We start from the raw sequence: 10,764 nt of genomic DNA, 5'->3' as shown, positions 1-10,764 counted from the left end.
AATATCCCTTCAGCTGGATTTGAGATGTGAGAGAGTCAAGTTGGGGTAAAAAAATTTTTTTAGCTTAAAAAAATTCTCAGACATTTTTTGCTAAGCCATAAATCAACAGTGGTTGAATTAAAACCGATCAAGCTTGGCTTGGGTTTAGACCTCCATGAGGTCTCTGGCTAAGCTTGAAGGGGAAAAAAAAATAAGTTAATACTAAAAAAGAAAAAAAAAAAAGGCTCCTGTGCACATCCAGTTGGAAGAGAGCAAATTCCACTTAATGAGAATCGGCCCTTTTAATCACCACAACAAATGTATCAACATAGCATTTCTTCCTGTTGGCCCCAAACCTGGTTTTCTGTTCTTTTCTTTACACATGGACCAAGACTGATAGAGAAGAAAATGGAACTTGCTTCGAGAATCCAGAGCCCATCTTTCAGAAACCGTGGCTCAGCCAGGGAATTGGTATCTAATCTGTAATATCAACTTCAGTGAGAACATAAATTGGTTGGTTCCTTGGTCTCTGGCTTCAAGGAGCAGCTTACAGACAGGGCGTCAAAATGGTCCACTCCCCAAGACGGAGTTCTGGGCTGGATGCTGGAAGGAGTCTTCATAGCATCCTGGCCCTCTCTCTTTCTCCTCAATGGGTCAAATCTAACAGAAACATCTTTGTTCATAAGGCCAAAATCTAAGCAGAAAGTCATTAGAAAGTCACCTGTGATTTTTCAGGGGTGGCATCTTCATAGAACCACGGTCTCAACTGTTTTGATTGCAAATCTTTTGGGCATTTCTCTGAAAAGCAACATAAAAAAGATTTCCAGAGCCATTGAATTTTTGAGGATACGTATTACTTCTCAGGCACTACAAGCATTTGATTCTGTGGGTCCCCAGTGTTGGAACTTGTACAACTTATGTAATGTAATCATTTTATAATTGCATGTGGGTTTTCTTCATGGTTTCTTTCTATTTTTTGGTAATTTTATTATCCAGGTTTAACGTTCGGGAACATATCTCAAAAGTAGCCCTACCCCTACCCCGACCTCAAGTTCTAACCATCAGTTGATCTGCCTTGCTTTTTTTTTTTTTTTTTGGCTAATGTAATGAGCAAAACAGTACTTTCATGAACTATTTAGACTATTTAAGTCCTGGAAAGCTAAAACTCAGAGAGATAGCTTGCAAATGTTTATATAATACAGAAAAATATCTATTAAGCTTAAAAATCTCTAGTTAATTCACTTGTCAAACATAACTGTAATAACATCACATAAAGAAAATGAAAAAGTTAAAGTACCAAAATAGGCTAGGTCTCTGACCTTGACTGTGAACCTATTGCTTTGGCTCTTTTAAGCAGAATTTCAAATGGAGAGGTCTTTAAAAGCACATCAACACTATTTTTTCTTTCTTTTTTTTTTTTTTTTTTTTTTTTGAGACGAAACTTCGCTCTTGTTGCCCAGGCTGGAGTGCAATGGTGCAATCTCGGCTTACCACAACCTCCACCTCCCAAATTCAAGTGATTCTCCTGCCTCAGCCTCCAGAGTAGCTGGGATCATCACAGGCACACGCCACCATGCCCGGCTAATTTTTTTTATTTTTAGGAGCGATGGGGTTTCTCCATGTTGGTCAGGCTGGTCTCGAACTCCTGACCTCAGGTGATTCGCCCGCCTCAGTCTCCCAAAGTGTTGGGATTACAGGCAGGAGCCACCATGCCCGGCCACATTAACACTATTTAGCTGCCTAGAAGGTGGCTAAAAATCACTGTGTCTTTGACGTACTTGCTAATTCTTTCTAGGTTCTCAGGGCATCAAGTCTCTGCTTTCTTTTTCTGAAACAGCCTCAAAAGTCCAGAAGCAACCCTCTCTTACTCTTTTCTTTTTTCTCTGTATCTTCTCTATCGTTTGTAGCAGAAGCCTATAATGTCATTTCACTTCTGTAGTTTCCAATTCTCTTCCTCCACATATGTAAATGCACAATGAATTATGATTAGGCAGAAAAAAAGCAACCAGATATGGTTTATCTACATTAAATGTAGGCATCCACCAATTCACAAATTAAATCTATTTCAAAAGTATGTTATTGGGGACTTAACATGCTCCGCTCCACCCCACCCCACAGAGACTGTGTTACACATGATATATACAGTCTACATGGCTCACGGAAGTATGTTTGCTTTTATTATCAAGCTGAGATAATATTACTTGTCTTCTAGTTTCCCATTATTTCTTTGAGTTACTCCTGGAATTCCAAATTCCAATGAGAAATCCAAACACAGGAATTACATCTTTCCCAGTGTAACCCCAGAAACTAGAAGAGAACTTCCCCTCCTCAAATGCTACATCTAATGCCTCAGTAGCAAAAAGAAATGTTTCTATCTGCTCTTCTTTCCCCCATACCAGTTCAAAGCCAAACGAGGAAGCATTAGAGCATTGTGAATAAGAGCTGAACATGGTTTCTAGCTCTGCTACACACTACCAGTGGGAGCTTCAGGAAGTTATGAAATCTCTCTGAACTTCAGTTTCTTCCTGTCTAAATGACAATGATAATATTTCTCTCTGCCCTAAAGTAAAGATAACAATACCCACCCACTGGCTTGTTAGAATTAAATTAGATAATGTATAGAACATCTTTAACGCACTGTAAGTGCCTGACGAATAGCAGCTAGGATTTTCACCCTCCTGATCCTGAGACCATGTGGTGGTGGGGAGAGTTCACTTCATCCGTGAGTCAGGAGCCTACCCAGGCCCACCTGTACAGTGAACCCTTTCCCCCAATAACTGCAAGTCAAATATAGGCAGATTTCTTCAGGTTAAAAAAAAAAACCAAAAAAAAACACTGGTTGTGTTTACCAATAGGGTTTGGCAAGCCACAGCTGCCAAGCCCTCCTGCCAATCGGGTCCAGCCACAAGCCAAACTGGCAGTAAATGCAGGACCCTCGGCCAGAATGGGGAGCTGGGGGAGAATAGGGGAACGCAACTGGTCAAACCTGTTTGACTTTCCTTAAATGAAAGAAAAATGGTGAGATCGGCACAATTGATGGCTGAAAAATAAACATTTAGGGCATCTTAACCACTCTTTAAATATTGATTCCATTGCTGGGTCTATTTTAAAAACAGTTTCAAGATATTATGCAGGTCAAGATTTTCCAATCTGCAGAAAGCAACCCATTAATACAGTATAAAATCAATTTAATGGGTTGCTATTGGCGTTTAAAAAATAATAATTAATTTTATAGAGACAAGGTCTCACTATGTTGCCCAGGTTGGTCTCGAATTCCTGGCCTTGATTGATCCTCCTGCAGCAGCCTCTCAAAGTTCTGGGATTACAGGAGTTAGCCATCAGTCTGGTCAGCATTTTTCAAGGAAATGGAATAGAATAGAAAACAACAGAATGCACCAAAACAAAGTAATGTTGAGTTTTGTTTCATGAAACTGGGTTAAGACACAAAATGAATTTTTATTGTGTGCTGCAGTTAAAAATTTTGAAAGTCACTGATATAGACTGTTTTGCTTATAGTTCTTAGAAAGGACAATTTTGCTAAAATATTATCTACATTCAGCAAGAACAAGTTTTATTTTTAAAGTTCTTCACAGAATCAAAAGTACTGCCTCTGCTTAAAAAAAAAAAAAAAAATTGGGGCACCAACAACTTGAGTTCTTGTCCAGAAAAAACTATAAACTTTCTCTTAGATTCTGAGAGGCTTTGGGATTCAGTTGTCCAGACAGACTATCAAGTCAAACAAAATTGGGATTTACCAGAAAAGTAAAGCAGATGTGGTTATATAAATACTGATCCAAATGCAGAGGATTAATTGGAATCTCATTGAAAAATGGGAGAAAATGATCCCTATGAATGAGAATGATGGGTGGGGGGTAAATGGGACCTTCTAATGGTATCTGGTACACAACAGGTACTCAATGAATATTTTTGAATGAATGAAAATGATCGTGTTACAGGGATAACCAGCCATGACTTTCAGATTGCACTGGGGTGGGGCTGGGGGTGTCCCAACCCACAATTCTTGAGAAGTTTGGCCACTAAAATGACATTTAGCAAGAGTGATGAAAAATAATGCTCTGAGTGAATACATATTCTGGGTGTGAGAGAGAGTTAGTACCTGGTGTTGGTTATTCTCTGAATTCCACCCACCCCTGCCCCACCCAATTCATTCTCTACTTTTTTTGGCCCTGTTCTGTATCCTGAGTGACTGACCTTCACCTCTGGCTTCCAGTTGGATTTGGTCAGCAGAGATTAGCAGGCTGGAAAAGAAAGAGGTCAAGATATTTCTTCTCTGTTCCTATTCCACTTCAGCACCCTGGTTCTCATAGAGGCTACATCCCTCCAAGACAATGGACGCCACCAGCTCCTTCCTCCATGGCTGTCCAGCCCTCTCCAGCAACAATGCTTCCTTTCCTTGTCACTTAAGGCCCCGGTATAGTCATGGATCCCCACTACTGCTAGTCTTTAGATGCCTCAGTTTCCCTTGGGAATTCCCTCAACACTGATCACTTCTCTATAATTGGTCATTTCACAAAGTGTCCTAATTTGAACCACCTGAGACTTATTCTGTTTTTGGACCCTGAGAAGTCCTGTATTTAAAGCATACATTAATTAACATTTTTTAAAATTGAAGAATGGCACCAAACTCATAAGCCAAGAATGTTTCGAAACACCATTTCTTCTATCTATAATAAATAAAAAGGCAATTTAAGCTCTTAAAGTGTTGGACTTGTTGTTATTAGTGTTTGGAAGAGAAGAGTGAGCATTTCATTGGCTGGGCTTCTGGTTGTTTGGTTTCTGGATAAAGAGAAATGTCTTGTGATGTGACATGAGACTTGGTTAGGCCCATTGGGCTGGTTGTCCAGGAAAGTCCGGGAGTGGGATTACACAGGCCTTTGGGGTGAGAGAATTTCTTAATGGGAAAAATTTGGTGGTAACTAGGGAAAGGGGAAGATGAATCTGGCTACCTTTCCCCCAGAGTTTCAGCGAGGAAGGGGAAATAAAAGAACAATCTTCAAGAAGAGTGCAGTGGGCAACAGCATGGCTGGAAGAAGTTCCTGGAAAGAGGCTGAACATGGTCTACACGGAGGATTCACCAGAGCCTTTCATGGCTGCAGTGGTGCTTGCTTCTCAGTCCCTCTCTTTTCTTTTATTCCTTTCCCCTTGGTGATATTGGCATCAGTACCACCTATTCCAGCCACCAGATGAACCCAGTCTCCCTCTTTCAGCAATAGCTTTCCTTTTCCTTTCATTTTCTTTGAGACAGGATCACACTCCGTCACTCAGGCTGGAGTATAGTGGCACTATCAGAGCTCACTGTAAGTTTAAACTCCTGGGCTCAAGCAATCCTCCCTCCTCAGCCTCTCCAGTAGCTGGGATTACAGACGTACATCATCATACATGGCTAATTAAAAAAAAATTTTTTTTTTAAATTTTTGTAGAGATGGGGTCTCCCTGTATTGCCCAGGCTGGTCTTGAACTCCTGGGCTCAGGGCATCCTCCCACCTTGGCCTCCCAAAGTGCTTGGATTACGGGTGTGAGCCAATGTGCCCGGCCTTCTTTTACTATTATTGGACTTGTAGATTTGAGTATTTTCCAGTATTTTGTTTCTAACCCAGCACATCTAAGGTGATGGAGTGATTGGTACAATCAGAGGCCAGGTATAAACCAAAAATAACCTGGGGTTAGTGACAGCAGGAAGTCAGAAGTCTGTCCTCAAATGCAAGAGCTCCCTGAGTGCAGGGACCACATCTATCTTGTTCATTGTTGTTCTCCAGTGCAAGGGTACATAATAGATGCTCACTAAATATTTACATAGTGCAGGATGGTTTCAGAAACCAACTGACAGCTTATTCAAAACCTCTTTGGCCTGAGCAATGAACCTAAAGGTGAGGTGGGCAAACTCTAATGAAAAGCATATTTCCTTAAATGTAAGGGACATTGTGACTCTAACATGATATAGTTACATCTTAACTTGAAACACTTCACCAAAAATTAGAGCCTCCACTGAGGAAGTTCCTTGGACCTACAGAGGCTCGGGTGTCCCCTCCTGCCCCTCTTCCCAGATGAAAGGGAGCCCATCTGGCACAGGCTGTAAACCAGATGTGCTGCAGCAACCAGCATAAAGGTCTCCCTGTGCTCACAATTCCTGTCTAGGAAGTCAGAGAACTTTTGGGAAATGCAGAGAAATGGCCAAATTGGTTTGCCATGGAATGTACAAACCCAACTGACCCCATGATTGGATTTCATCCTCTGACCACAAGAGTGCCAGGCAAGGGAAATGACTGAAGTTTTCCCCCATCTAGGGCCCATTAAGACAAACTGATTGACTTTAAACTTTCAGGTTTTAATTTGCCTTCTACCCACATGGCCCCTTGGGAAGGTGAAAATAGCCCTTCCCCCTAAAAACTGGTTTAACTCTTTTTCACTTTGGTTTCTTTGAAGATGGTATTATATGATGGAACTTATTTTAAAATATGTATTATTTTTCTAATTGTAAAAGAGGTAACATACTTATGTAGAAAGTTCTGGAAATCCTAAGAAAATATTTAAAGTAACATTTAAAAAAATCAACCGCTATCTTTCCACCCAGAGATAATCTCACAGTTGATGTTTCGGTATACTTCTTATTAGATTTTTTATGTAAATATACTCGGGTGTGGATATGTACTTTAAAAATCAGGACCAACATTTTTCTAGCAAAAATTACCCTGTTAAAAGAAATTACCTAAAATTTATGAAATTACCCAAAATATTAGGTAAAATACAGGGAAAATTACCCACAATATAAGAAATTACCTAAAATTTTCTAGCATAAATTATCCTGTTATAGAAAACCCCATAGTCTTGGCCCAAAAGCTCCTTAAGCTGATAAACAACTTTAGCAAAGTCTCAGGATACAAAATCAATGTGCAAAACTCACTAGCATTCCTATTCACCAACTATAGTCAAGCCAAGAGCCAAATCAGGAACACAATCCCATTCATAACTGCCACAAAAAGAACAAAATATCTAGGAATACAGCTAATCAGGGAGGTGAAAGAGCTCTACAAGGAGAAATACAAAACACTGCTCAAATAAATCAGAGATGACACAAAGAAATGAAAAAACGTTCTATGACCATGGATAGGAAGCATCAATATTGTTAAAATGGTCATATTGCTCAAAGCAATTTATAGATTCACTGCTATTCCTATTAAACCACCAATGACATTCTTCACAGAACTAGAAAAAACTACTCTAGCCTGGGTGTGGTGGCTCACGCCTGTAATCCCAGCACTTTGAGAGGCCAAGGCAGGTGGATCACGAGGTCAAGAGATCGAGACCATCCTGGCCAACATGGTGAAACCCATCTCTATTAAAAATACAAAAATTAGCGGGGTGTGGTGGCATGCACCTGTAGTCCCAGTTACTCAGAAGGCTGAGGCAGGAGAATGACTTGAACCCAGGAGGCAGAGGCTGCAGTGAGCCGAAATCGTGCCACTGCACTCCAGCCCAGCAACAGAGCAAGACTCTGTCTCAAGAGAGAAAAAAAAAAAGGAAAAGAAAAGAAAAAAGAAAAAACTACTCTAAAATTCATATGGAACCAAAAAAGCCTGAATAGCCAAGACAATTCTAAGCAAAAAGAAGAAAGCTGGAAGCATCATGATACCTGACTTCAAACTATACTACAGGACTATAGTAACTAAAACGGCATGGTACTAGAACAAAAACAGACACATAGACCAATGGAACAGAATAGGGAACCTAGAAATAAGGCTGCACATTTACAACTATCTGATCTTTGACAAACCTGACAAAAACAAGCACTGGTGAAAGGACCCCTATTCAATAAATGATGCTGGGATAAATAACCGGCCATATGCAGAAGATTGAAACTGGACCCCTTCCTTACACCATATACAAAGATTAACTCAAGATGAATTAAAGACTTAAATATAAAACTAAAAACTATAAAAACCCTGGAAGACAACCTAAGTAATACCATTTTGGACATAGAAATAGGCAAAGATTTTATGACAAAGACGCCAGAAACAATTGCAACAAAAGCAAAAATTGACAAATCATATCTAATTAAACTAAATAGCTTTTGCACAGCAAAAAAAAAAAAAAAAAAAAAAAAAAAAAAAAAAAAAAAACAGTCAACAGAGTGAACACACAACCTACAGAATGGGAGAAAAGTTTTGTAAACTGCATCTGACAAAAGCCTAATATCTAGCATCTATAAGGAACCTAAACAAATTTATAAGAAAAAAAAAAAACCATTAAAAAGCAGGCAGATGACACAGACACTTTTCAAAAGAGGACAAACAAGCATCTGAAAAGCATATAAATAAAAGCTCAACATCACAGATCATTAGAGAAATGCAAATCAAAATCACAATGAAATACCATCTCACACCAGTCAGAATGGCTATTATTAAAATGTCAAAAAATAACAGACGATGGTGAAGTTGTGGAGAAAAATGAATGCTATATACTGTTGGTGGGAGTGTAAATTAGTTCAGCCATTGTGGAATATAGTGTGGTGATTCCTCAAAGACCTAAAGACAGAAATACTATTTGACCCAGCAATCACATTAATGGGTATATACCCAAAGGAATGTAAGTTGTTCTACCAAAAAGACATATGCATGTGTATGTTTATTGCAGCTCTATTCACAACAGCTAAGACATGGAATCGACCCAAATGCCTATCAATGATGGGCTGGATAAAGAAAATGTGGTACATATACACATGTAATACTATGCAGTCATAAAAAAGAATGTGATCATGTCCTTTGTGGGGACATGGATGGAGCTGGAGTCCATTATCCTTAGCAAACCAAGGCAAGAACAGAAAACCAAATACCACATGTTCTCACTTATAGGTGGGAACTGAACGATGAGAACGCATGGACACACAGAGAGAAGCAACCCTCTTAGAGGGCTGGGGGTGGGAGGAGGGAGAGGATCAGGAAAAATAACTAGTGGGTACTAGACTTAATGCCCGGGTGATGAAATAATCTGTACAACAAACCCCCATGATACAAGTTTACTTATGTAGCAAACCTGCACACGTACCCCTAAACCTAAAATAAAACTTAAAATAAAAATCAGGACCAAATTTTTTCTAGCATAAATTACCCTGTTATAAGTGAACATCCTAGAACAAACTTTCTCTACACCTCTGTCTGTATTTCCCCATGCTTTATTCATGAACCAACGTTTTTGAGGCTCTTGATACATATTGTCAAATTGTCCTCAAGGAAGATTGTACAAATTTTTGCTTTACCTGCTGGTTTGATTTTATTTTTCTTTTCTTTTCTTTTCTTTTTTTTTTTTTTTTGAGACAGTCTTAGTCACACAGGCTGGAATATAGTGGCATGATCTCTGCTCACTGTAACCTCCTCCTCCCAGGTTCAAGTGATTCTCATGCCTCAGCTCTCCCAAGTAGCTGGAATTACAGGTGTGCGCCACCATGCCCAGCTAATTTTTGTATTTTTAGTAGAGACAGGGTTTCGCTATGTTGGCCAGGCTGGTCTTGAACTCCTGGCCTCAAGTGATCCTCCCGCCTTGGCCTCCAATTTTATTTTTGAAGGAAGTTTGCCTCCTTCCCTCAGAGTGTTTTGTAAGTTGAAATTCTAGGGCAAATTCTAGGGCAACCTGTCTGTAACACGTGATGGAGTCCTCCGTGCACTTACAGGTGCAGGCGAAGAGATAGGTTAGACCATCTCAGGAGTGCTTTCCATCCAAATACCTATGACTCCATCCATGAATCAAAGACTGCTCTCAGGAATCCTCAATCTCCAGCCCTCTCATTCATTTAGGTATCCAAGGATGGTTTTTGTTTTGTTTTGTTTTTGGCACTATTAACATGTATTTTATTTATTATAAGCTCCAATATTTAAACTGAACCAAATAAACATTAACTGAGGGAAAAGATTTGGTGTTTAGTCTGGCAACAATAAAATACCCAGCTTGGAATAGGCAGACAGGACTTCACACATCTCATGAAAGGTCACAGTAAGGTGTATCCTTACTTTGGATGTGTCCAAGTTAGGCAACAAATCCAAATTTCTCAATAAGGTAAACATTTGGTAGTTTTTAGGATGGCTTAGTGTCTGATTTCCCTTTTGATATTTTGTGGGGAATTTCCTACCATATGAACCTTGGAACAGTGTTTTCCTTTCTCCCAAAAGCCAAATACTGAATTTCCCAGCATCCTTTGCACTAGGGCGAGGGCATGGGGTCCAAACTGGCAGAAGCAGAGTGCCCACTTCAGACACAGAATTGGGAGCTGGCAACTCATGAAGCAAGATAAAGGGAATTATTTCTGCAGCCACAGCAGTAGTACCAACATCCAGTTTTCAAATGGCTGCAGTGGTGGCAGCAGCAGCAGTCGCTAGGGTCCAGAGCTAGTGGTACTGGTGAACAGTTCTGCAATGTGGATTTGGCTATAGTCTTTAGAGCATGTATTCCAAGCCTGTTTCTGCCCTGTTTTCCAAGCTCATCCCCTAACTTTCCCAGTGATTCTATGATCTCCCCGATATCCTTCTGATAAACTTCTTTTCTGCTTAAATCATTGTGTTACTTGCAATCAAGAGCTCTGATATATTAATAGCCTCTTCAGTCTTAGTGTGGTCATCTATAAAATGGGATTATGGGTGCTGCCTCAGAGTACTGAGAGGAGAACTAATGAGAGAGCACATGAAGGCCCCTAACCCTACATCATGTATATAGTAGAAGCTCAACACAATGTCTAGTGGATTGTCACACTTATTTTCCATTTTGGGCCTCTCAGTT

The sequence above is a fragment of the Macaca fascicularis genome, chromosome 9 (genome assembly GCF_037993035.2).
Source record: "Macaca fascicularis isolate 582-1 chromosome 9, T2T-MFA8v1.1".
Lineage (NCBI taxonomy): Eukaryota > Metazoa > Chordata > Mammalia > Primates > Cercopithecidae > Macaca > Macaca fascicularis.
The sequence above is the reverse complement of the archived record's forward strand: the minus strand, read 5'-3'. Positions refer to the sequence as shown.